This window comes from Galeopterus variegatus, unplaced genomic scaffold, assembly GCF_000696425.1.
Source record: "Galeopterus variegatus unplaced genomic scaffold, G_variegatus-3.0.2 Scaffold883, whole genome shotgun sequence".
Lineage (NCBI taxonomy): Eukaryota > Metazoa > Chordata > Mammalia > Dermoptera > Cynocephalidae > Galeopterus > Galeopterus variegatus.
Window position 1 is genome coordinate 305,082 of NW_007726994.1, and position 25,744 is coordinate 330,825.

Here is a 25,744-nt window from a genome sequence, read left to right on the forward strand (position 1 = left end):
TTACTTCTGTATATTTGTAAATGCCTTGAGTTCATACCAGCAGCAACAACTGACAAAGCTGAATTAAGCAGTTACCAATTTGCTAGGATCTGATGTGGCAAGTGGATGGATTATGAATTATTTTCTTTTGTTTTAAAAGTGTTCTATTTTGGTGTGTGATGTTTGTGAAATAAAAATGGAAAGAAAACAGTGTAAAAGTCCCACCCATACTAAAAATGCTTTTCTGGGAGATCTAACATGAACACTATAGACTAAACTAGTAGAGTAGCATTAACTACTGACCAGAAATATACTGGTTATTTACAGTTTGATAAAAGAAGAAGATCAGGAAGGCACAATAATGGGGGCTGTGGCCACCAGGAGACAGAAGAGGTGTCAACGGGGTTAGATCCTGCAGTTAGAGGTGTTACAGCTGGGATAGGAAAAGTTTTTAAAAGTTTCATTCATAGACCTAACACAATCACAGTCTCATGCCCAGCAGCCTTCACCACTAGCTTGCTTTCCACTTATAATCACCTCTGGCCAAACCAATTTCATTTTGAGTGTGATTTAGACTTCCTTTTAATGCAAGTTATTTCAGCAGTTAATTCACTGCCATATGCAGCTTAATACTGAAAAAAGCACCTAAGATTTGAGAGGGAAATGCCTAGTAAGACATTTTACCTGGCCCCAATTTTATTTAACCCAGTCACCTGGAGGCTGCTGCTGCTTATAAAGTAAGTATCCAAGAGCAGGCTACTGATGAACAGAATATGAGAGAAAGGAATAGGTTATACCTGTTTATTGCTGCTTGATGTTGTTCCCAAATAAATGGATGCTAATTGTGAGGGAGCGCAGCTTTATGTTTTATGACACTCTGGATATATGCTAGGAAGTCTCAGGGGATCTGCTTTAAATTCAAGCTAATGTTAAACTCTGCTTAATTAGCATTGGTTTAGCAAATTTCACTTTTCCCCATTATTGGAAGAATGTGCTATGTCACAGTTTTTCTGTTGCAAAATACTAAACTATATGATGGAGGTGAAGAAGTGATTTGGGGACCGAATGACTGGCTGGCAAGGGAGAACCAGACAGGATGGCATTTTACTAATTAAGTTAAGTGGTGTACTAACCAGATGGGAGAAAAACAGAGTGGAACAATGGAAAGAAATCTTCAGAATGACACCATTATTTTGGAAACTATTATAAATCAACTGGGGTTGGGGACCTGTAAGCAACCCCCAATAAAAAATGAGACAGTCACCCCTGAACATTCTGTGGTAAAAGCATTAAGGACACTCCAAGGTAAAACCCTTGACTCACATATAATTAATTCATATTTCATGGAAGTATAAAAGAATAGTAGAGATGGGAATAGCCACTAATTTTGCCAAACATGACTGCCAACCAGCACACCGATTGCTCTGCTGTTGGCCTCCCTTAACTGCATGCTCTGACACATGCTTTTGCTTTATTGCCATTTACACATAAACTGTGCAGCTTTTATGCACTAGATCAAGTTCCTTTCTTGAGTGCCAGAGCAAAAGGTGCCACACTGGCTGCCAGTCACTCAATCTGTTGGCAATTTCATCTGCAGCAGACTTAGAAGGACAAGATTAGTTGTTCCTGCACTGGCCACCAGACATTGATCTCTCACCATTGCATAACCAAGCTAGAGGAGCTGACACAGATTGATACAGCAACAAGTTGAGCACAGAAAGAAATTTAAGGTTGTAGCTCTTCTGCAAATGATTTGCTAAGTGAACTGTCCAGCTCACAGTCTCAGGAGAAAAATTCTGAGGTTGACCTCTACTCAGCTGCCTATCTCTGCCAAAGAGGACTATTGTCATCTCAGAATAAAGAGACAATTATTCAGTTCTCTGACGCAAGTCAAAACACATTCGCATCTCCTGCTCATGAGAAGCCAGCATAAAATGGATACTGAGCTGGGAGAACAGGTGTGTTTGTGCTTGGAGAAAGCAGCTAGGGATATGAAAATGACAGCAGCTGGTGAAAAAGAAGATTGAAGTTGTGCCAGGGAAAGGGTGTTTTTCCCTAATTATGCAAAAGCCTTAATTTCATTGATCATGTTGTTCTCTTTCTCCACCTAAATAATATGAAATCTAAGTTACAACTCTTTGGGGAAGTCAAAAACATTGCCAGAGATGTTTATTAAGGAAATGAGGATCAAGAAATACTCTTTAGTAGATAACCTTGCTATTTTCTCAGGGTTTCTGAACCATGGTAAGCTTAATGAGAAAAAAAAAAAAGTGTAATAAAATGAGACGTCATTCCAGCTGAAAAAAAAATGTCAATAGAAAGAGTAATCTCTGAAAACAAGAGTCAGGAAACTTGAACGGCTCTTGTTTAAGGCACTGTTATTCAATTTTTGGCATTTATTCATTTTCTCATTTGACTAAAAAAAAAAAAAACAAAGAGCATGTATTTTGTGCCAGGCACTGAGTTACACTTTTAGAATTCAACGATGAAAAATGCAGTTTCTGCCTTCCACAATGGCTTACAATGAAGGGGTGAAAAAATGTTTCACACTAACTCAGGTATGGTTGGGGCAGCTGCTTGGATAGGACTTTATCCTAAGTGAGGTCAGTCTGTCCTTTCATTTCAGGTGCAAATTCAATTTTTAAAAGTTGAATCTTAGTTTAATTCCTCTGATAATTTGTGAGAAATTTGGCACATGATCTGAACTGAGGGCAATGACCTTGCTCACCTATATATGATCATATGGCCCAGAAGGTCTACATCTCCCCCTTGGCTTATTCTGTCTGTGATCCTGCAAGTGCTCCCACATAAGCATGTAACCCAGATAAGTTCATCTTTTCCAAACCAAATAAAGTAAGACAGAAAATAACAAAATCAGAACCCCCCAACATTCACACAAAACTGTTTGAAAATGTGTTCATGACATCAGTGTCCTTTGCCTTGGTTCACTCCTACTCAAGGAAACAACATGTGCCAAGCAACCACAGAGTTGAGGCTACCTTCTAACTCTACAGCTTGCGGTTGTGAACCAACATTACACATCTCTCCACACTGTCAGAAACTGTATCAGCAGTCCTCAGAGCTGGAAACAGCAGTCACAGAATGACTCTCTGTTTGACTTATAAAATGTCAATCATTGTGTGGTCTCAGATATATTGACTTGCTCACTGTTTGGTAACATTGCAATGACAATGTGTTTTAAATATATGCTGGAAGGACAATTTAAACACTTGACAGCAGTGAGAGTCAAGACAGACCATATTTTCTTTTCTGAATCTAGTATGCGAGAGAATCTGCACATACTGCCAGTGTTTTATTGTCATTTACATAGTCTTCAATTGTAAAAATGTTGGTTAAGCAGGCATTTTGCTGGTTAGTTTTACCTGGAGAGCTTCATAGAGGGAGGAAGGGTTACTAGTTCAAGAGAACAAAGAGGGCTAGAGCATCAGGGGCCAACCCGCAGCTTTCCTATCCATTTCGCTCACTCTCCGTATGTGCCACCTTTTCCTTAAACTCTACTCTTATCCCCCAGGCTACTGTCCTGGAACTTGCACCTTTAAAATTGTCCATGCAACATTTCCAGGGAATGTGTAGCTGCTCTTATTTCTTTTTTGGCTGCACTTTGTAGGGCAGTGCTGACTTCTCCAAGTGCCATGAATTTATAGTTAGAAAATCTAGACTGTTATTTGGGTCTTGATTCTATTCCATAGTCTTTAATTGAACACTATTTTGTAGTTGTCAAGAACTGTGAAGGCAATGAGGTTTTACCCTATTGATTAGCTAACACGTTAGTCTGGCACAGTTTCATGGATGCTGGCAGTTGACATGAGACTCTTGCTTCGAAGACAAAGGACTTTCTCACTGATGGCACAGCAAGCAGCATGAGTAGTATATTTTTTGTCACTTTTTCCTGTTCCCAAGTCCCAAAGAGGCAACACAGATGGGCCCAGATGGATGCCTGCACATACAGTGGATTGCATTTGCCGGACCGTAGGGAACTTGAATCTTTTATACTGGACAGCAAGCATGGCTGCTGTTTGCTCCAGAGGGAGACACTATCTCTGTCTTCAAAGGCTGCTGTACAAATTTCCTTGAAAAGACATTCTGGGGCAAAGGATAGTTGTGTCTCTGCTCCTAAGACATGCAGAAATGTGAGACACCCATGGAAAATTGTCTCCCAATAGTCTAAGCCTACGGTAGCCCTTATAAAAGCTAAAAAAGCATTACCTCAACCCTCCAAAAATTCAGTAAAAGAGATTAGCTGATATGAGACTACAAGGAAAGAATTCCACTTTTCATTGCTTCTCTGTGATTATAAAATAGGGATGATATCTGCCCACTCACTACTTATTTTGAGAAATAAAGGAAAAAGAACAGTCTGTCAAATGCTTTAAGTATCATGATGGACACTCTAAAATGGGAGAATATCATGTAAAAACATATTGGTTCTAATCACACTTTCATTCTTCGATACTTTTGAGAGAAGTATGATAAACATACAGATATTTTATTCTGATAAGGTAGAAGTACTTATTTTTCTTTGTAAATTCTAAACATGTGTTTAAGCCATTAATTTCATCAAACTGTAAAGCTGACCAGATATATTTAAACACTCTGTTCTTATTGAAACCACTGTTTAGATTTCTTAAGATATCAGATAGGTTTGCTGTCTCCTTATCACATCATGTTGTAGCTGGAAGTGAGGAGTGGTGTGTGTTCCCTGAGTCCTTCTAATGACATCTTCCCAACATCCCTCATTGTCACATTCACACAGTTGGCAGGCCTCCCACCCTTTTTGTCTTCCTGCTCAGGGGCAGGGACTCGCCTCTTCATTTTTCCAGTCTTTCTCTCTGCTCCCTGGTGAGTTTTGGCATAAAATAAAACTAGACTTTATGTTTATAGATACAAGAATCTTTAGACTATACAAACTGCCTTTAAAAGTTAGCCTAAATTCAAGTGAAGTACCTCCAGCATTCTATTATTAATTCTACTAGCAATCCTGCTAAAAGATACCCTAAATTTCCCTGAAGACAAGTGTTTATCTACATGGGCTCTCTAACCTCCAAATGAGAATGCCTAGACCTACACCCCAGATCTAGTTAACTGGAATATCTGAGGATAGAGCCCAGAAATAAACACTTTAACAAGCACCACAGGTGATTCCGATAGCCACTACGGTTTGGGAACGCTCCTTTAAAATAATCACCAATTGAATTTCCATAATTATGTTTATCTTATAAATCATAGAATACAAAACACAGCATAGGCCATTCATTGAAAGGCAAAAAAAAAAAAAAAGGCAAAAATATTAAATTGGATGATTTCTTTTTTTTTTTTCCTTTTTTTGTCTTTTTTACTGATCGGTAACGGGATCGCAACCCTCAGCATTGCGCCCACATCGCACTCAGCCAGTGAGCGGGAACCGGTCTCCACATGGGATCCAAACCCTCGGCGGGAGTGCCGCTGCGCTCCCAAGTGGTGCACTCTCCAGTGCGCCGCCGGGCCAGCCCGAAATTGGATGATTTCTAAAGACCAAAGGTATCTTAATGATACATTTAAATAGCCTGATTTCCTTTATTAAATGTCAGAGTCTAAAAGGACTAAATATCCAACAATAGGAAGACAGTTAACTAAACTGTAGTATATCCTCTCAATGAAATATTTTGCAGTTTATTTTCATTATAAAACTGTTAAGCAATATAAAAATATTCATGAAGAATGTAGAGCACAAAATCGTATTACATGATTGCAACCAAATATATTAAGTATTTGGGAAAAACTAAAAGAGAAAAGGTCAGAGTTGTAAGATTATGGATGAGTCCTCTTGCCCCATTTTTTTTTCCAAAAATATATTTAATGTTGTATTTTTCCTACAATTCAAGCTAAAAAAAAAATAGATTGTGACAGAGCTTGGGAATCTTAATTGCAGCCTCTGGCTGACAATTCTAAGTAGATTAACAACACTATTCTGCAAGTATTATGAAACAAGAGAATAGGTGAAAGTGACTAATTCTGTTTACCCTGATTTCTGATGGGACCTAGATTTCACTTTAATATATTAAGATCTTTTCATTTCTCATCATCTTCCCACTAACATCCAACCACTTTCCATCAAGCCTTCTTAACTCACTTTTCAAACTGGAAATCACATACTCTCCCTCTTCTCCTCCAACCCCTAGTGCCTCAAGTACCTACATCTGCCAGTCATTCACTGTTTCTTAAGGGGTATGGAGATCTATCCTCCAGAAAGTACCTGCATTTTCCCTCTGGAAACCCATAGGTCATCTGGCCAAAAATAGAATTCACAATAAATTTTGTTCTGCCGTGCAAAAGCCACTGGTTGACCTATCAAAATTGGACTCTTTTTTTTTTTTTTAATTCTAGTTCTTGTTCTTATGGTTTCAAGTTAGGAAAAAAGAATTTTTTTTTTTACTCACAAGTTGCAAACATACAATATGGAGAATCTTAGGATGAAATACGCTTTAAGCAGTGCTGTACCTTGTACAAGGGATGACATGGAATGTTGTTCAAGAGGTGCACTACACAAAAGTTCAGATGAGAAGTTGAGTGGCAGCCAACAGCCAGCCAGAACTCTGCTCAGATCTGTTCTTTTGCTGATTTAACACCTGGAAGCAAGTGTCTATTCCCTAGCTGGGAGAAGAAATCTGGTATATGTTTGTCTATTTTTAAAGCTCCTTTATTGCATGATTTTCACCCCATTGAAAATGCCTGCTCAGGAAATGCTTCAATATAACAGATGAACTGTGAATACAGAATTGTTCCCTTTTTTACATGCTTTTTTTGTATTGAGAAACAAAGGTTCTCAATCAGACCCTGCCAAGACTACTCCTCAGTGCTCCATTTCTTCAGTGCACACAGACTCCTGAACAGTGTTGTTTGTATTTTCTTGACTTAAAGGGAATGATCTTCAACTCTAGCATCTTGCCAAGCACAATTCCAGGGAACCTCCTTAATAATGATGTTAGTTTCTCTGGAAATGGCATAGCTTCTTCGGGATATGGAGTAAAAGATGTAAACTGGCTCTATGTAGCTACAATAAATCTTCTCTATTTATGAGCTTTTAATTTCAGAGCTAATGTATACAAGTACCTAACATAATACCTAGGACACTTGGGTCTGTAATGAATCATAAATATTATTATTGTAAATTACATTATTATTATTGCAATAAACATTATTGTTTCTCTCATGTAAAGTCTGAGTAAAGAGGAAATTAGTCAAACATTAAATTGGAGGTGGGGAGAACCCAGAATAATGCACTGATAAGTTTCAGACCAGTATTTTCCGCTTGGTTAACCCTTACCCAGATTAGCAAATGTTCACACCATCCTTAGTATTGAAAACATAACTCAAGACAGTCACATGCCCATATAGCTATCTCAAAACATCACAAGATTGCTTCTATCACCAAACCCATCATACGACTGTTATCAATTCTTTAATCACTGATATTTTTTATAGAACAGTTCATTTTCAGCACTTTCTCTAGTTCAGACCCCAACAAAACTACAGCTTTATTTTAGTTATTCAATATTCAGTGTTCATCTCACGGAGTTGCTATCAAAACAATTTTTCCCTGAGCTCAGCCTTAGTGATTCAAGCAGTGTTGAATACATCAAATTATAGGGAAGAAAAAGCCCCAGAATAAACCTTTGAGAACAGTCTGTTTTATTTAGCCCCATCAATAATTCAGAAATACACAAGGTCTCAGGAATCCATGATGCTAACTACTGAGTGGTAAGCCTGAATTTCAGCTATAGGGGTAGAAAGATTTCTTCCCTCACCCATCATGGGTTCATGGCTGACACCACTATAACAAAAGACAGATTAACAAGAGAAAAGCATAAACACTTAATAAAAGTTTTATGTGGCACAGGAGCCTTCAGAAATGAAGACCAAAAGACCCAGGGAAAACTGTGGAGTTTTATAGAGAGTCATACAGAAATATGATTGGAGGACAGAAGAGTATAATCTAATGACAATAAACTGGAAGAAACTCAGCAAGGCCTGTTTATTCAGATTCTTGGCCTCTCCTTGTGACATTCCTTCCCTTTGGCTACAGGGCAAGACTTCAGTCACATGAGAGTCTTATGGCCTCCTTTCAGGGGAGGTAGGTCAGAAGATTCTTCTATGGCCAGCTTCCAGGGGGAAAAGAAGGGATAATGTCAGAGAGTGACTTTCCTGATTCTGTTGTTTTCTCAATTTTCAAGGTGCCATATTTTGGGATATCATTTTCTGAGCCCCCACACGGCCTACAGTTCTATTCCAATTACACCCGGTCTAACTCAAATCAAGTCTCAAATATTATTCAATTCTCTTGGGTGGCCTGGGCCAATCTGACCCCTAACCTATAATTCCAAAGACAGCCAGGCCAGGGTCAGCAGCTACAGGATTCATAGAGTCTGGGAGCTGGACTGGCATTTGGCTCTTCAGCTCCATGGGGAGAAAAGGGGCATATAGTGGGATCAGTTAAAGAATTGCCAGAAAGAGAATGATGGGAGGTGAGGAGAAGCAAGGAGAGACAGAGATCACGGCCCACTGCCACGATGTAAGACACAGCTGTACACATCTACCTAAAATGTTTCATATGCAGCTCATTTGTTCATTCTTAAAGGAATTATTGCCAGCCATCTAGCTTGTAAGAGACACATCTTCATGGATATAAAGAAACATGTGCTAGCAGGCCCTTCAGCCCTCTGGGAAACATAGCATGTGTGCCATCAAAGATCACAGGCCCTGGAGACAGACATATCTGAGTTCAAACCCTGGATCTGCCATTTACCATCTATGTCCAAGTTACTCAGTCTCTGAGCCTGCTTTATCCTCTGAAAAATATCTAATTCACAGGGTAGTTGTGGAAATGGAATGAGAACGTCTAGCTCAGCCCAAAATAGGCACTCAATAAAAGTTAGCTTCTTGCTCCTTTCCTTAATAGGAATTTGCAAACTAGGTGTTAAGGTAATAAAAAGAATCTCCACGTTTCCAAGATTAGCCTTTTGTGGAGCTGCTCCACTTCAAGGCAGTCTAATTAACACCTATTCTTCACCTTCACCCACGCATTCATCAGTTTCAACAACAGTTAATCACTAGCAGGAGGTCTCAGAGATGATCTAGGCCTCCGGAGTCTTAATCCCATTTATACTTCCGAGTATCTGTTTGCTATAGGAAATTTAAATAAAATGAAAACACAATATTTTATGTATGATTTAAAAATATATATATAGACCTCCAAATTCATGCTCCCTCTCATCTTTCTGAGTTCTAAAACAATTTTTAAAATTTTTAATTGAATGTTGACTCTAGTTTTTATATTAATTTACATAGCATGTATTTATGCTATAGTAGAACTTTTTTTTGAACTATAGGTACTTTTTTTTTTTTCTTCAGGTCTTTAAAGAAATATGTCACAGACTTTGCAATGCTAACTGCATGTAACAATCAATTGGGGAAATTTTTAGAATACTGACACCTAAGACAGACTTTAGACCAACTACATTTGAATCTCAGGGGGTGGCTCCCAGGCACTGGTGGGTTACCAAAGCACCCCATGTAATTTTAATGAGCTGCCTGGGAGGAGCAGGCTAGAGGAGAATTGCCTCCTTTTTTCTCCTCTTATTTATTATACCTGAGTCCCGCCCCCCACTGATTAATCTCTGAATCCCAACTCTAGCCAAAACATTGATTGGGATTATGGAAGAAACACATCACCACTTCCCAGGAAGGAGCCCTGTGAGTCTGCAGTGACTTTCCAGGCACATCCTGGCAACATTTCCTATTAAGCAGCTCTTCCTTTCAACCCTCCTGATAACTAGCCTGGCACTGTGTCCTGGCTGCACTGGGTTCTTCTCCTAATCTTGCCCTAAGATTGTTCCCATTCTGTGGTCAAAATAGGCATTGTTCTGTCTGCTAGTTCTCCAGGCCCTGGTTTTTCTCCACAAAGCAAACAAATGTACATCAGAATCACCTGGCGATCTTGATGAAATGTGGGGTCTGATTCAGCATTGCAGGGGCAGGGCCCTGAGATTCTGCATTTCTAACAGTTTCCAGGGTGATGCTGATACTGCCAACTACAGTTAGGTAGCAAGGACATAGATGGTCTTTTTCACCTCCAATTCTGGGCAGAACACAATTCAACTGTTTCAAGCTCCTTTTTCATTTGTGAGACATTCTCAGTTTGTCATTTTGAGCCTTTGGTTGGAAATACATCCTACAAGTAAAGCATTTCTCCTATGGAAATACACAATCTATCTTATGATGACCCACTTTTATATTCACTTCACAGGAAGCACCATGGTGAAGGGGAGACTTTTCTGTATAAACTGATAATGACAATCCAGAGCAGTATCTGGAGCACGTTTTTGCCAGAGGAGTCAATGATATGGCCACCACAACTATGTCCCACTACCTCCCCTCCAGAGCCCTTGGCAGAAATCAATGATCAGTCATAAAATTCTTTCTCTTTGAGCCCATATTTAGTCTTAGAATCCTTCCCAACACAATGACCTACCCAATATACAAAATTGCCACCCCTAACACGGATGTGATGAGAGTTCAGAGGAGGAGACATTAAATTACAACTAGGGGCATTTCCTGAAGGAATTGATTTTGATTCAGTCTAAACAAGACAATTTAATAATATCTGTTTCTTTGTGACACCAACATGCCAGTGACAGTAAACTAGTGTGTTTAACTGTACACACACTTAAGATAATAACATTAAATATTGATTTAACTGTAACTATGCAATTATAATTTGTGCTTTATTGATACTTAACATGAAATCCTCGATTTTCTTCTGCCTCATTTACAATTAATAATAACCAAACAATTTTAAATGGTGCTCAGAAGTAACATTGATAGGAAACCTATTTGTGACATTTAGGATAGGTTCACTCCTGCTGCTGACTTAGAAAACTGGATCTGGAATTTGATGCCACTTTGTCTCATAGTCTGCCGCCATTCAAAGAACATGGTCACTTCCTGGTTAGGTTTCCTGTGTCTTCCAAAATGTTTGGATTTTATGAGCTAGTAATATTTCAAAAACATTTTGGGGACTAACACAAGGTTACTAATCTTTAATTTGCTAAGTAAAGATATACAAACGAACAGCTACGGTCCACTAATATTGTTTTATTTTTAAAAGCATGTATTAATGCAAAAAAAAAAGTAAGAGGGAACTCATTTCAGAATTTAAAAAACAGTTCTTTAAAAGTGAATTAATTTAGCTTTAGAGGAGAAATCACTACATTATCCTTATCCTTCTAATTTCATGTGGTCTGATAAGAATTTTGTCATAGACAACAGTCCATATACCACTGGCTTTCGTAACAGGAGGAACTTTTCACAGCAGGTAATATTTTCCTCATCAACAACAAAGACTTGGGTCTTTGCCCTGAGAATGAATTGGCTCTTTTTGAACCAGGTTTGAAAATCAGTACCTATCTAAACCACTCCCAAGCGTATCATCCTCTTTGCGCTCTGTGCAGTAGGCACCCAGCTGTCCCTGCAAGGCCAGTTTCTATGTCTATTTGTCCCATCCCGGCTTCCTTCTCCTACCTGCTGGTCCACACTGATAGGTTCTATCATCTCCAAGTTATGGCAATCCTCTCTCCTATCTACTGAGAAAAATGCCACGTTGTGGACAAAAAGAGCTTTTTGTTTTTTCAGTTTTTCTGGAATATGAATCTCTGATTTCCATCAAGTTGCCACAGAGTGTGGGCTGCATTTATGAGCAGCCCACACAGTATCAGTACCTAGAAGAGCATCGAGTTTCTGAGTCTCCATCAGGATTTAATTCTGCCATCAATTTTAAGAAGTTGTGTTGACTTTTTAGGAAAGGCAAAACTATGTTTTTCCCCATGCTTTAAAACTGGCTTTAATGACAGTAAAGGTGGAACCTAAGAAAAGGCTTTTGGAATTAGAGATATATTGACTTCTGAATCTTTACAAGTAGGCAAGCTATGAGAGCAGTGGCAGGGTCCTTCCTGCTGAGTCATGACAATGGGATGAATCACACAATCAAGCAAATCCAAGGCCACAGACAACAGAACTCAAGCAAGGTAGGAGCAGGAATGTAGCTCAGATTGTAAATTCAGGATTGGAAACATTGCCATTGAAATCAGGGGTAAAGCTGAAATAGCACAAGAATACAGGCTGTTCAAGTCTGGTGATCATGTCAGAACTAGGAACACAGTAGATCAGAATCAGGTGATTATTTGAGGATCAGTAACACAAACAACCAGAGATAGACAGAGGCTAAACGAAGCCACTTAATTCAAGCTTTCTGGGAAAAAATGCCTAAGAAACTTAAACAGATCTTTCAGAAATCTTCTCTGTCAGCCTTAGCCTACAGAATAACTCCCATTTGCCCAGTCTATCCATTTGCCTGTCTGTGGGAACCACCCTGAAAGAATGATGAAAGTCTCTGAGACTAATTCTACACACCAAACCGGTCCAACCATGTTGACTGAAGCAACACTTTGAGAAAACAAGTATATAAACCAAACCATCTTACTCTGTTTGTAGAGACAGTCTGAATCTAAGTTTTGTGTTTAAATTGTCTCAATAGTGAAGTGACTAATGTGGATAGCAGTGTAAGTAGGCATTTTCCTGTTGCTTCTGATTTTCATCTAAAACCCTAGAGCAGAAAACAGTATAAAGAACCCACATTATCTATGAATTTTCTAAGGGGGTCACCCAAAAAGCTGATCCAGAAATTCAGCCCCAAAAATAAAAGGAGGCAAGATGAAAGTGAACCCTAACAAGATTATACCGGGGAGTTGTTCAGAGAAAGAAATCCCAGCATATTGCATTTTCTCTACCCGTCTCATGACAGGATTCGAGAGGGTATTCACACACACGCCACCCACCAAGCCAGATGAAAAGGAGGGCTTCAAGAGAACCTCTCCAAGGGTCTGACCAGTGTCCACTGTCCACTGAAGATGGTGGGTATAGAGATTCTTATCTGGAACAGTTCAAAGGCAAGAAACCGGCCTGAGTTGACCCTGAAAAAAACAGCAAAGAGAGAGGGTTGATGTGGAAGTGGCTTGTACTTTTTGAGTTCAGCAGAGCAACAGTACAGACTTTCTGGTGGTCCAAGAGCTGCTATAACAAAATGCCTTCAACTGTGTAATTTATAAACAATAGAAATTTATTTCTTACAGTTCTAGAGTCTGAGAAGTCCAAGATTAAGGTGCCAGTAGATTTGGTATCTGGTGAGGATCTATTCCTCATAAATGACAACTTCTTGCTGCATCCTCACATGGCAGAGCAGAAAGGCCTGAGAGGGCAAACAGGCTCCCTCAAACCCTTTTATAGGGTTACAAATCTCGCTCATGAAGGTGGAGCGTTCATAACCTAATCACCTCCCAAAGGTCCCACCTCCATACCATCACCTTGGGGATTAGATCTTAATATATGAATTTTGCAGGGACACAAACATTCAGATCATAGCACCAGATTTCAGTCAAGGGGAGGAAATTTAAACAAACAAAGAGACACCAGAAGCATGCCTTCACAGACGGACATCACATAAAGAGGCAGCAAGGGGGCAGCTATCTGCAAATCAGGGAGAAAGGCCAGATTCTCTGGTAGAGATTCTTCTCTTATGGTTCTCAGAAAAAAACAATCCTGCCAGCACTTTAATCTTGGACTTGCAGCCTCCATAACTGTGAGAAGATAATTTCTGTGGTGTAAGCCACACAGTCTGTAGTATTTTGTTACAGCTGCCCTACCAAACTAACACCTCTAATAAACCAGTAAAAAGAGGGGGAAAATTCTACTGCTTATTAGTTAAAATGCTATATATATATCTTATAGCTGTATAAACTTTCTGAACCATACCTCTATCAAATTTTTAATTAACCTAAAAAGGCAATTTAGAATTCAATGCAGTATCTTTTTTAAAATTTTACCATTTTTCTAGAAGAAGGAATGATCTCTATCTTCAAATCTTTTTACCACATAAAGTCTAAAGTTTTGTAGCCTCTTACTGCATCTCACCATGTCAGAAATAGAAACAAGAGTACTATATTCAAGGCTCTAACCATGTTTCTGTGGCTAGAAGAGAATACTCTGAGAGCTCATCAAAATGGTTTGATACCATTTGTTGAAAGTTTCAAAAGGGATTGATGATTAAGACATAAAACATCAGTTAAAGTCTTCTACTCAGCCTCTTGGGAGGATTTACCACCTTCAGTCACCTTAAGGTTTAATGGCTAATAATGGCATAATAGTTCTCCTTCATGAGGTAGTCACATTTTAACTGGGGTCAAAGTCTTATATTACAAATAAAGGTGCAACCTATTTCAGACATCAGTCAAAGAGGATTTGGGGAGCCCCAAGACTTCGTTGGGGACTACACCTGAAAAGACATTTTATAGTTAACATGTGCTTCACTGACCTTAAAGTAATATAGGTAGTATACTTAAATAAAAGCTACTTTTGAATGTTGACATAACAGGGTATAATAAAAACAAATCCCCTGCATTCAAAAGTGTGGTCCACTACCACACCTTTTCCAATGTGGTCTGAATTCCAGCCTTCGTGGGGAGGGCTCTTTCCCACATTTGTTCCTTTCTTGGATACCCTCCCTGAGCCCTAGGGTATTCTTTTAAGTTATCTTTACCCCTTTATAGATCATTGCCTGGTATAGTAAATAATTCTTTATATTAAACTTTCCCTGTTCAAATTACCATATGTTTTCTCTCCCCTGATTGGACCCTGACTATATAAAACAAGGGGAAGGATCTTCACTCCTGAGGGATAAACTTTGAAAGCATTTATTTAAAAACCCAGAGTATGCAAGAACCAGAGAGACAGTTTTACTTTCTGCCAGTTGTCTATCTCAGATGAGCCTAATATTTGATTACAATAAATAAGAGGAAAAACAGCATTCAAGCACTGGAGAGATAAGTTCTTAAATTAAACCTTCAACCAAAAATTAAATAAAGCAAGATAAAATAAAATAAAACCCTCAAACAAATTAAAATTTACATCTAAATATACAAGGGACTTAATCAATTGTCAAGTTTCACTACTGGTGTGCCCAAATTAGTATCTTCTGTGTTTAGTTTAAAAATTATACGAGGAGAAACAGGGAAGAGGAGCCTGACTAGCTAGACTTTATACATCTGTTTTCTGCGAAAGCATTAGCACAAAATAGGCCCCAAAGTGGCCATGTTGAAAGTACAAGATCTGCAGTCATGATACTTTGGACATGGTATTCAGAGTCCCACATTAGAGTAGTAAGGAATGAGAAACATAATACATGTCCAATAGGATTGTTGTAAAGATCAATACTTAGGGCAGTGATTGCCACGTAACAACTTCTCCATAAGGGCTATTTATTGTCATTATTGTTGTATTCATGACTCCTTTTTGACTATATTGAGTATTACAGCAAGAAGATTTCAGTGCTAGTAACAGAAAATCCAACTCAAACTAGCGTAAATGATTAAAAAGGAAACTTGGGGATTACATAATAGGAGAGTCAAGGGGTAGAGGGAACTTGAAAATTAGTTGATTAGTGGCTCAGCAATATCATTACAGACCCATTTTTTTTCCTTCTCTCTTTTTGGCCATCCTATGATAGCGGTTCATCCTAAGGCTGAAGCCATTTGTAGCTTTAGGCTGGATACTAGCCATAATGAGAGGAACTTGAAAATTAGTTGATTAGTGGCTCAGCAATATCATTACAGACCCATTTTTTTTCCTTCTCTCTTTTTGGCCATCCTATGGTAGCGGTTCATCCTAAGGCTGAAGCCATTTGTAGCTTTAGGCTGGATACTAGCCATAATGAGGGCTGTGCTGCACTGTTTACTCTCATGGGAAAGTAAGCTTTGTATTCTAAGCAAGAGTCCTGGAATTCACCTGGATTAGATTGGCTTGGGTCACGTGCTTCCCTCTGAGCCAATAGCAAAGGCCAGGGAAATGTAATGTACTGACTGGTTTAAGCCAGTGCTGGACCCATGGACAGAAGGTGGAGTTTGCTTCCCAGAGAGTACATAAACTATAACGGGAAAGAGGAAAAGGCAATATGGATGTTTTATAGACAAACAAAAAAGATCTTGCTTAAATAAATTTCCTTCTAGCTAGTTTTCCTACAAAACTTGCATAAATTCACATTATGATTTTACAGAGACAGAAGAAAAATATAACAACAAGGAATAAACATCAAAAAAGCCCTCTTACATAGTCTCACCTTGTGCCTGGGGTTTTAAGTGCTTTACATACACTAATTCATTTAGTTCTTAAAACCACCATAATATTTAAGCAAGAAATTATTCAAGAGTGGGGTCAGGATTTGGAACCTAGACAATACAGCTTCATCACCTGTGTGCCTAACCCTTCTGCTAGACTGCCTGTTAACAAAAAGGTGATTTTTAATTCCTCTAATGTACTACACAAAGTGCCATTGGGCTTGCTTGGTTCTACAGCTCCCTCTGTCCAGTTGTGATCAATATATAGAAATTGATGAATGAAAGATTAATGAATAAATGCATGACATGGGAAAGGGGAGTTCCTAGAAGGTTTTGTTTTTTCATTCAAACAATATTTTAAAATCTGAAATCCAATGACAAAGGGACAGATAAAGCACACAGATCTTTAAGCAATGGAGTAATCAGAAAAAGTTCTCCAGTCACATCCCACTCAGCTGCCAAACCTGAACAGCACATCTTCAAGTTATAAAGAAGAGATAATTAAGTACTTTGGAGCTAAACTCTAATGCCAGTGGAAATGTCAATTCCATCCACCAATCAGTCGTTTGATATTAAGAAAACCAATTCATCTCTTCATGTCTCAGTTTCCTCCTCTTTGAAGTAAAGGGATTCAACCAGTTTATCTAAAGAATAGCACGTCCACACACACGGTTACATGTATACTCCTAGAACTATCTCAGTCTTCTCCATCAGACAACAGCTTGTGATTTTACTTGGAATCCATGTTTATTGAATTTTTCATCATTGCTCTGTGTAGGGGAAATACAGGAAAATGGTCAAGGCCCCTCAGATGTTCAGAATCTTGCCGAGCACTTGCTGTAAATAGCCACATGTGCCCAGGTGTTCCTTAGTTACTGTCTAATGTACTTGTGTATGGGCACCCAGGTGTCCTGGATTATGGACCTAAATATAAAGGACTAACGGCTCTGATATATGGCACTTCTCAGGGTGCTCCAGGAGGCCACTAGGGCGGCTGCTCCTAGCTCTGAATAAAGCCTATTAATTTTTTACCCACAGCTCCCAGAATCTTTTCCTATTACCTAGCTTGTGGACCTGTGTGTGAAGGGTTTGTGACCCAATCTGTACAATGGGCTTGTGGGGTCTATGAGCCCTACCCCTAGCAATACACTCTGGAACTCCCATCAAATATGATCAAATTAAAAGGAAACAGCTGGTGAACCAAGGAATAAACAACACAGGAGGAACCTTGAAATCTCTCTGCAAGCTTCAGCTAGTTAATCCTCCCAACATCCCCCTAGAGTCAAGCTAAACAGTTTTCAAAAGTCAGACATCATTGAGAGTCTGATTTATTTTATTAAAGTCATAGAAAAACCCAGAGTTTATGGTTATCCTTTCTGTCTCTCCTTCTTTTCTCTTCTACTTTTTAACTTTTGTCTCACTGTCATTATGTCTTAGAGGTTACAGATGGACTAACATTTTTTTACCTCCTCATTTATAGAGAATTACAAGAATGAACTATTAATCCTGTTGATATTAGAAAGTGTATAAGGACTAGATTACTGTACTGTGTGTGCTCACATACAAAATTATTGATGACCTTAAACATCTCACAGCAATTACAATTTCATAAATTTATAAATCTAAAAGAAATATATTTTAGGTAATGAAAATTTGTCTTCTACCATTTATAAATTGTGAATCTCTGAGAGGGGAGTCCAGTAATTTCTATTTTATCCTAATATCTAAACAACTTTTCTGGGTTTCTCAGTTTAGAAAGAAAATGTCTGTGAGACTCATTGTTTTGCTTGGTGGTTCTCATTTACCTCAAACAGGAGAAATCCCAGTACACAGATCAAAAATAAAAGGGTTATTTGGCAATAAACTAAATGTATTGCTACCTTGGCCACTAAAAGAGAAAGTAGAATGTATAATACCTGAAACAGATTCTTCTATACTGAGATGCTTCATTCATTGATGAAATTCTGTCAAATTGCAGAGAGCTTTTTTAATGGAAACTTAGATAGTTCACCTTGTATCCTGTACAAAGTATCATGGATTTTTAAAATGAGACTTACTAAGCTGTACATAACAGATTAGACAAGAAAAAATTGAAGGATGAGTAAATCTGCAGAAATAAAATGTGCACTATCATCTTCCTTAACTAATGGTATTGAATCTGCTCCGAGGCTGCCCTGTTTATCTAATTTGGTATCAGGTAGGAATCTCAGAGCCTTCTGCCCCTTCCTGTGCAGGTTGTGAGTCAGGTAATTGAAAGAAGATTTTGGCAGCTTTATGCGAGGTAGAAATGCTTTATTCTCAGACATGAGCTTCATTCACAGACATGCTTTATTCCTCCAAAACAAGCTCAATCTCTGCCCCACTGACCCTCCATGCTCTGCCAACCAGCAGTTCAGAGCAGTTGCCTTTATATTCTTAGTACACAATGGTGGCCACAAGCCAAGCATTACACAATTACAACAATCATGCTGAATAAGTAAATGGGTACACATGTGCAGTTACACTACTTTATTATAACTTTTTTCTAATGAATGTGCTGAATCTTGCCCATTTGTAACAGATGTGAGGCCAGAGATCCTGACTAATCTATTTCTACTTTCCTTACACTTGGCGTCTGAGAAGAGGCAGTAAGTCTAATTTGCTCCTCCACTTCTCAACAAAAACACCCGTTCTGCATCATCTTGTTTTCCCTTCCCATCCTCTTGCTGTCCTTGATTATACTATTCTGGCACACCCATCCTAATACCAAACAGGTAGGAGCGATTGGCAATGATGTATTCTCAATTGACTAACTTCATGTCATGTTGGACTGACCTAATGTACTGACTGATTTAAGCTAGTTCTGGCCCATCTATGTACAAAGGTAGAGTTTGCTTCTCAAACAGTACATAGACTGTAAGAGGAAAGAGGAAAAGGCAACACAGATGTTGCTTCAAAAACTGGTTGTAAGAAGGAGTTCAGAGTGGTAGAGAAATCATCTGAATTTCTTTTCACCTCCCCTAAAATTCCATGCTATCAATGAATGAGAAAATCTGCACTACATAAAGTGCACTATAGTGGATATCCAAGCAGCATTATAGTAAAGAAGTTAAGTGTATGGACACTGAAGATGGAGGCCAGGGTTTCCACTTACTAGCTATATGTACTTAGTCAAGTTAGTTAACTTCTTTATGCCTCTTAATTTTTTTTAACTATAAAAGAGCATCTCCTTCATATAGTACTTATAAGGATTAAATGAAATGATACATGCAAAGTACTTAGAATTGTGCCAAGACCATAGTAAATGCAATATAGGTATTAGTCATTATTACCTCATTGGAGATTTTAACCCCTTTTCAACATTCCCATGCACCTGGTACATATCCCTGCTTTCGACTCTGTCAATGGGCAGAGTAAAATGTTGTTTGCATGTCTGTCTCTTCCTTAAAGCCATGAGCTCCTCAAGGGCAAAAAAAAAAAAAAAAAAAAAAAAAAAAATTTTAATAACTCCTGCACTCAGCATGGAGCCTAACACATAATAAACAATAAATGTTTATTAAATAAATAATTGAGCAAGCATGCTAACTGCATGTCCTTACTGGTAAAAGGCCAGTCATTAACTTAGGTTACAGCTAGGAGTAAGGACATTTTCCCTACCCTGCCCCTCCTAACACATAATAAACAATAAATGTTTATTAAATAAATAATTGAGCAAGCATGCTAACTGCATGTCCTTACTGGTAAAAGGCCAGTCATTAACTTAGGTTACAGCTAGGAGTAAGGACATTTTCCCTACCCTGCCCCTCTCCCTACTTCCACCAAATCCCCTTTATTCCCTGCGGCCAGAAATTCCATTAAATAGGGCACTTTAATTCTACAATGAAGACATAAAATGCCAGTATTCCCACTTGAGAAGCAATATTTGACATAAATTTATATTAAGTTGCAAGCTAGTAATACCAGCTACTTTCCCTGGTATAGTTTATAGATATAGTAGAAAAGCAGTATCCATCATCCCTGCAGTGCCCAACCCTCCATTTACGTGAGATCTTACATTTTAGGGTCAGCCCTGCTGTGGCCATGGGCCAATAAAATCCTGGAGCATTGGCTCATTAGCAAGTAGAGTCTAGAAAATTCTGCTGCTCCTACAGATACCATGCCTGGATCATGGATTCATCCTGCAGGTGCCCATGTGAACATCTGGACCAAGTTTCTCAATCAAACACCCACCCCAGGCAGCCTGGCTGCCTACCTAGCTTCTTGGCCAGCATCACAGGCACCTGGGTCTCTCCCCTGAAGGAGGTGGCCTATCACTAAATCCTAGCCAGCAATTAAGAGACCTGGCTTCCTTGCCCTCCACTTTTTCCAGGGAAGACTTTGCTTTCCAGGATTATTCTTAGGGAAGCCTTTCACCCAGACCCTCCCTGAGAATCCTGTTGTCCTATAGTGGTGATGTCCTCATTCTTTGATTAGCAACCCCCTTGGCCATTTATCTTTGCCTGAATGGGAACCTGACTTTTGCCTCCCACCCTCATCCTCTCACCCTCATCATTGTACTCTCACCCTTGCCAGTCCTGGCTTGGTGCCAGTTTGCTCCTTCCTCCCCTACAGGAATTTCTGCGTTTCTATCTGCCCTGGTCACATGGTTTATGACTCTGAAAGGAAAAAAAGACAGGGTGAGAAGGTAGGGGGGATAAGGAAAAAAAAAAGCACTAGAGACAACAAAAATTAAAACTTCCATCTGCCTCACATATTTTACCTAGAGCCAGAACTGTTTGGTGGCATAGGTTTTAAATTTCATGCACTTGGACAAAATTCCTTCAAAAAGCACCTCTAACTATAGCTTCTCTGTCTTGGCCTCAGGACCCTCTCTCAAGCAACGCCCCACCAGGTTGAAACCAACATACCCAGGACTAGCCAGTTCTGCAGGAGCTTGGGTGTCAGCCAAGCTCAAATGCCAAAGTAAGCAGACAAGGGAGGGGCCACAGGATGAAAGACCAAAGAAAGGGGCATTTCCCAGTTAAGACAGGAGCACAGCTTTTTTGAAATAATAAATGTTTATTGAATAAATAATTGAGCAAGCATGCCAACTGCATATCCCTACTGATAAAAGTTCAATCATTAATTTAGGTTACAGCTTAAGCATAAGAATGTAAGGAGTAAGGACAGTGTTTTTAAAACCCTGCTCATTCAAAAATATAAATTCTTTTGAGAAGTAAGGTTTCCTTTCATCAGTGACTATCTCAGTTTTCTGTGCTTTTGTTTTGCTGTATTTACAGCATTAGATAGATGTTATTTTTCCATGGCACACAAGACTGGTTAATGTTTGATATTTTATCAGTAAGATAATTATAAAGCACAAGGTGCTGAAGGAAATTTAATACTTCATTATATGTTAGGTAAGTAAATGGAATGTTTTTAATCATAAGCTTATTCAGCATTTTAGATACTTTCAAAGTTTCTTGTATAGAATAATTTCATCACAAGTAGCAATATCTCAGATTTATTTATCATATAATTTGAGAGAGAAGTGTTTTAAAGTAGAAAAGAAACTAGACTAAGAACCGGATAAATTCTAGTCCTTTTATGAACAGTGGAACTTTGAGTAAGACTCAGGCTTCTTCTCTGTAAAGTGCAGGAACTGAACAAGGAGACCACTCAAATGCTACAGTCCTTTTTTCAGTTCAGTAATTTGATACACTGAGAATGTAGTACAGTAAAAAAAGGAAATACACCTGGATTCAAGACTCAGACTTTAATCTAAGTGCTGCTTCTAACATTATTTGTGACATTGAGCATTTACCGTCTACTTTTTCCTCATATATAATAAAAAGAAAATGGAACAAATGTCTAAGGATGTTTCCAGCTCTAAAATTTTATAACAAAGAAAAATGTCTTTGGTGCATATGCTGCCTTCTATTTGCATGTAAAACTTGATGTTTTGCTTCAAGTAGCCTGAGAGAAATACATGCATTGGTAAAGCATTTCCCCAGTGTACTGGAACATACACTCGTTCACATGAACAGTGAACCTTATTTCTCAGAGCAGAAAAGCTGTCTTAAGAGCCTTCTTTGCTTTGCCCCTCTTCTGAGTACTTGAGGTCAGGCTCTTGGAATCCAGCATAAACCTTATTATTCCTAGGCTTCATCAAAGTAACCTCTGTAGATCATGAAACAAAGACAACTAGAGTCAAATTTGGTCTTTGCCTACTATTTATAAATATATTGCTTAGCTTAAAAAGTGACTTCTTAAAAGCCAAAAAGCCATTTACCAAATAAACTTACTTTTAAATTTTCTTAGATGAACTTATGCTTAATCCAAAGATATTTTTATGTTTATCATTTCTGGCTTTTTGTTAAAATGCCTTAACTATTCAAGTAAAGAATCTTTGCTTCAAAAGGAAGTCAGAGCTACAGTCACGGGTGGTTTACAGAATATCTTCTGGTAGTCTTTGCTTCATTTCAATGTCTTGCCATGATTGGCTGTTGATAGCTACAAATAAGGAAGTCTTCAAGTCAGGGGATTTCTCAGTGGAAGTTCCCAGTTCAACAGAAGGGAGAGCTCAGGACAGTTTGGGCGGCACTGGTAGAGCCTGTGGAAAAAAACTTTCAGACTATGTAACTTCCTACATCTTTAAAGAGGAATAACCTGTGAAGGAAGACTTGTAACCTGAAGAAGAGGTAATTAAGTTTTAACAGTTCCCACCGATTCTCAACCTAGCAAGGTGGCTTGGATGTCTTAAGCTGAAGTGTTGCAGATTTGTTCCACTCCTTCTTTTGCTAAGTGAGTAATTAATAACATGATTCAATAATGCCTTTTATTCATTGTCATAGTTAGAAATGAGCCTTTAAAAAATGGGTCCCTAGCCAAGACCCAAGGGAAATTTAAAATACCATATCTTTTCAATTTTTCCTAACTTTTAAGATAGAATTTATGTCTCTACTTGAAATGACTTTTTTTTGTTTATAGCTAGAATATAAGCCTTCTCCAATGAGTGAATTTTATAACATAATGTAAGACTGAAAGATAGTTGGCCTAAGTTTAGTTGTATATAGCATTCTAGGTTGAAAAGTAAATTAATACTGTATGTATTTATACTTTTTTGGTTATACTTTAAAAAATCAATTCTGTCCTGATCCAGCATGTCTATTCAAACATTATCTCATGTTTAGTATTTTTCCATCTCATAAGAAGCACATGATAATGAATATTTCATTACACTAAAGTATTAACCTTATAGACAACTCTGCATTTCCTATCTTAGAAATTTATACTTACACAAGTATAGTGATCTAGTTCTGTTACCAACTGGCCCTTTTATTTTCACAATCAAAAATAAGTATTAAAGATCGCATATTTTCTTAAGAATAACCCTGGAAAAGTTGATAGTTCAAAAAGATTAAACATCAAGAACCATTATCACTGTAGTTATATTAACAGCTGTCATTTCTTGAGTGCCTGCCAGAAGAAAATGGTCGCAGGATCTTCCAGCTTGTAAGTGGCAAAGCCAGGGCTTACATATAAGTTTGTGTCACTCCTTTTTTCACGACTTTCTGTTACCACTGCCCTGATTTCTTACAATATTAAAACAATATTTGGAAAATGTCTTATCCAAACTGCAATATGATGGAGGGAAGAGGAAGATGACTTGGCCAAGGTCACAAAGCAGCCAGGTCACTCCTGGAAGCTAGGTCTCACTTCTCACCCACCCCCACCTCCTCAGTCCTTCCAGGGTACACTTCAACTTGTGCAGAGGTGGACACCTAGTCTGCCTTCGTGCAGTCAGCTTCAGAGCTGGGGGTGAACATGGGGCTGTATACCTAGCCCAATCTGCCCAGCAGCCGGTCGGGGCCCTAGAGCAGTGTCCGGTTATTTCTCTTAAACACTCATGACCATGAAAGAGATGGCTAACTAGAGATTCAAAATAAATCCATTAAATTCCCCTGAAAAAGCTCTGGTTGGAATTTCTCGAAACTTATGCACTAATTTGAGGGAAATGATCATCCTTATAGAACCTTCTGTCTGTGAACATTTTATGTCTCTCTATGCATTACTAAGACCTCAGTAAACATAAAAAGGTTCTTTATTTATTATAAAATGTAGTCCAATATATTTTGTTTTGTCTTCTCGTGTGCATAGTAGGGTGTTATATGGATAGGAATATTCTTTCCACTATATTTTTTAACTCATTACTGCTGGCACCTTAATTTCATAACTTTATCTTTCATCCAGCCATTTTATTGATCCTCATTTGTTCTGCATTATTTTAGATAATTCACATGTGATGCCTAGATACAAAAAATATAATTATGTCTCCTCCCTTTTTCTTCTCACCATATTGGCCAGAATTTCTGGAATAATATTTAATAACAGAGGAGAGAGCAGTCAACCTTGTCTTGTTGCTGATCACAGTGGGAATTTCCCTAAGTGGTTAACATTAAGAATGACGTTGGCTGTTGGTTTGAGATAAATACATTTATCATAAAACCAAATAACGACCAAACATCCTAGTTTACTAAGGGTATATTTCAGAAAAAAAAATCAAGACTTCATGTTAAACTATATTCAGTGTCTTTTTTGGTAACATTAGAGACAACTGTCAACTGTGTGGTTTTTCTGTTTCAAACTTTATAGTGCTCTGCTCTTACACAATTCAGTAGCTGCATTTTTAAAAAAATTCCATGTTATCAAAAATCATATTATTAATATGATTGCTTCTGTAATAAAGGTAGATGTTAGACACAATTCAGTAGCTGCATTTTTTTAAAAATTCCATGTTATCAAAAATCATATTATTAATATGATTGCTTCTGTAATAAAGGTAGATTCATAGTTAAAAACTATATTTTGTTATTGTTGTATTTAAAATAATAAATTGGTTGATCAAAATGAACCAAACCAAACCTACACATTTCCTCTTCTTCTCTTCAATCCACATGCTTAGACGCCTCTCCTCTATTATTTTGGCTTCACAATTCAGTTCACAACTCAAACTAACAGAAAAGAACAAAAACAATGTGGCAACAGCCAAGAAACCCTATCCAGGCAGAGCAACCAGATACTCAANAACAAAGCAGCTGTTCCTACGTGTTGTGCAAAAAGCTTTCGTCCTATTATGACAATGCTAGCTGCAGACCACGATTCAGTTACAAACAACAACAGTGGTATGCAAAATATGTGTTCACACTGATTAGGCTTATATCCAATTTATAGTAAGAAAATGTATGCTGGAAAAAAGAGCTTGTAATTTACTGAGAATTTTTGCATTTGTATTTATGTTAATCTGTACTTTTTGGAACGCATCATTGATAGGTTTTAATATTAGAGTTAGGCTACCTTTATAAAGTAAAATTATAAAAATACTGAAATTTTTTATATTCTAAAAAAGTTTAATGGGAATTATCTGTTCCTTGAAATGTTTAAGGAACGAATCTTTCACACCGTTTGGCCTTAGCACCCCTTTTTGGAAGAATTCTTTAAAAGCTTTTCCAGTGTCTTCTATAGTTACTGATTTATTCAGGTTTTATGCTATTTTTTTCTTGTAGGTTAGGTTATTTGTTTTTGCT

General features: G+C 38.1%; 1 protein-coding gene across 1 annotated transcript in view; it reads left to right on the forward strand.

Annotated features, from left to right (window-relative positions):
* The first annotated feature begins 22,891 nt into the window (after positions 1-22,891).
* TANK (TRAF family member-associated NFKB activator) overlaps positions 22,892-25,744 on the forward strand; it is an 89,604-nt gene continuing 86,751 nt past the window's right edge. Inside the window, exon 1 of the mRNA XM_008573162.1 lies at positions 22,892-22,961. The gene's annotated coding sequence lies outside the window, so the exon portion shown is untranslated. The remainder of the gene's footprint in view (positions 22,962-25,744) is intronic.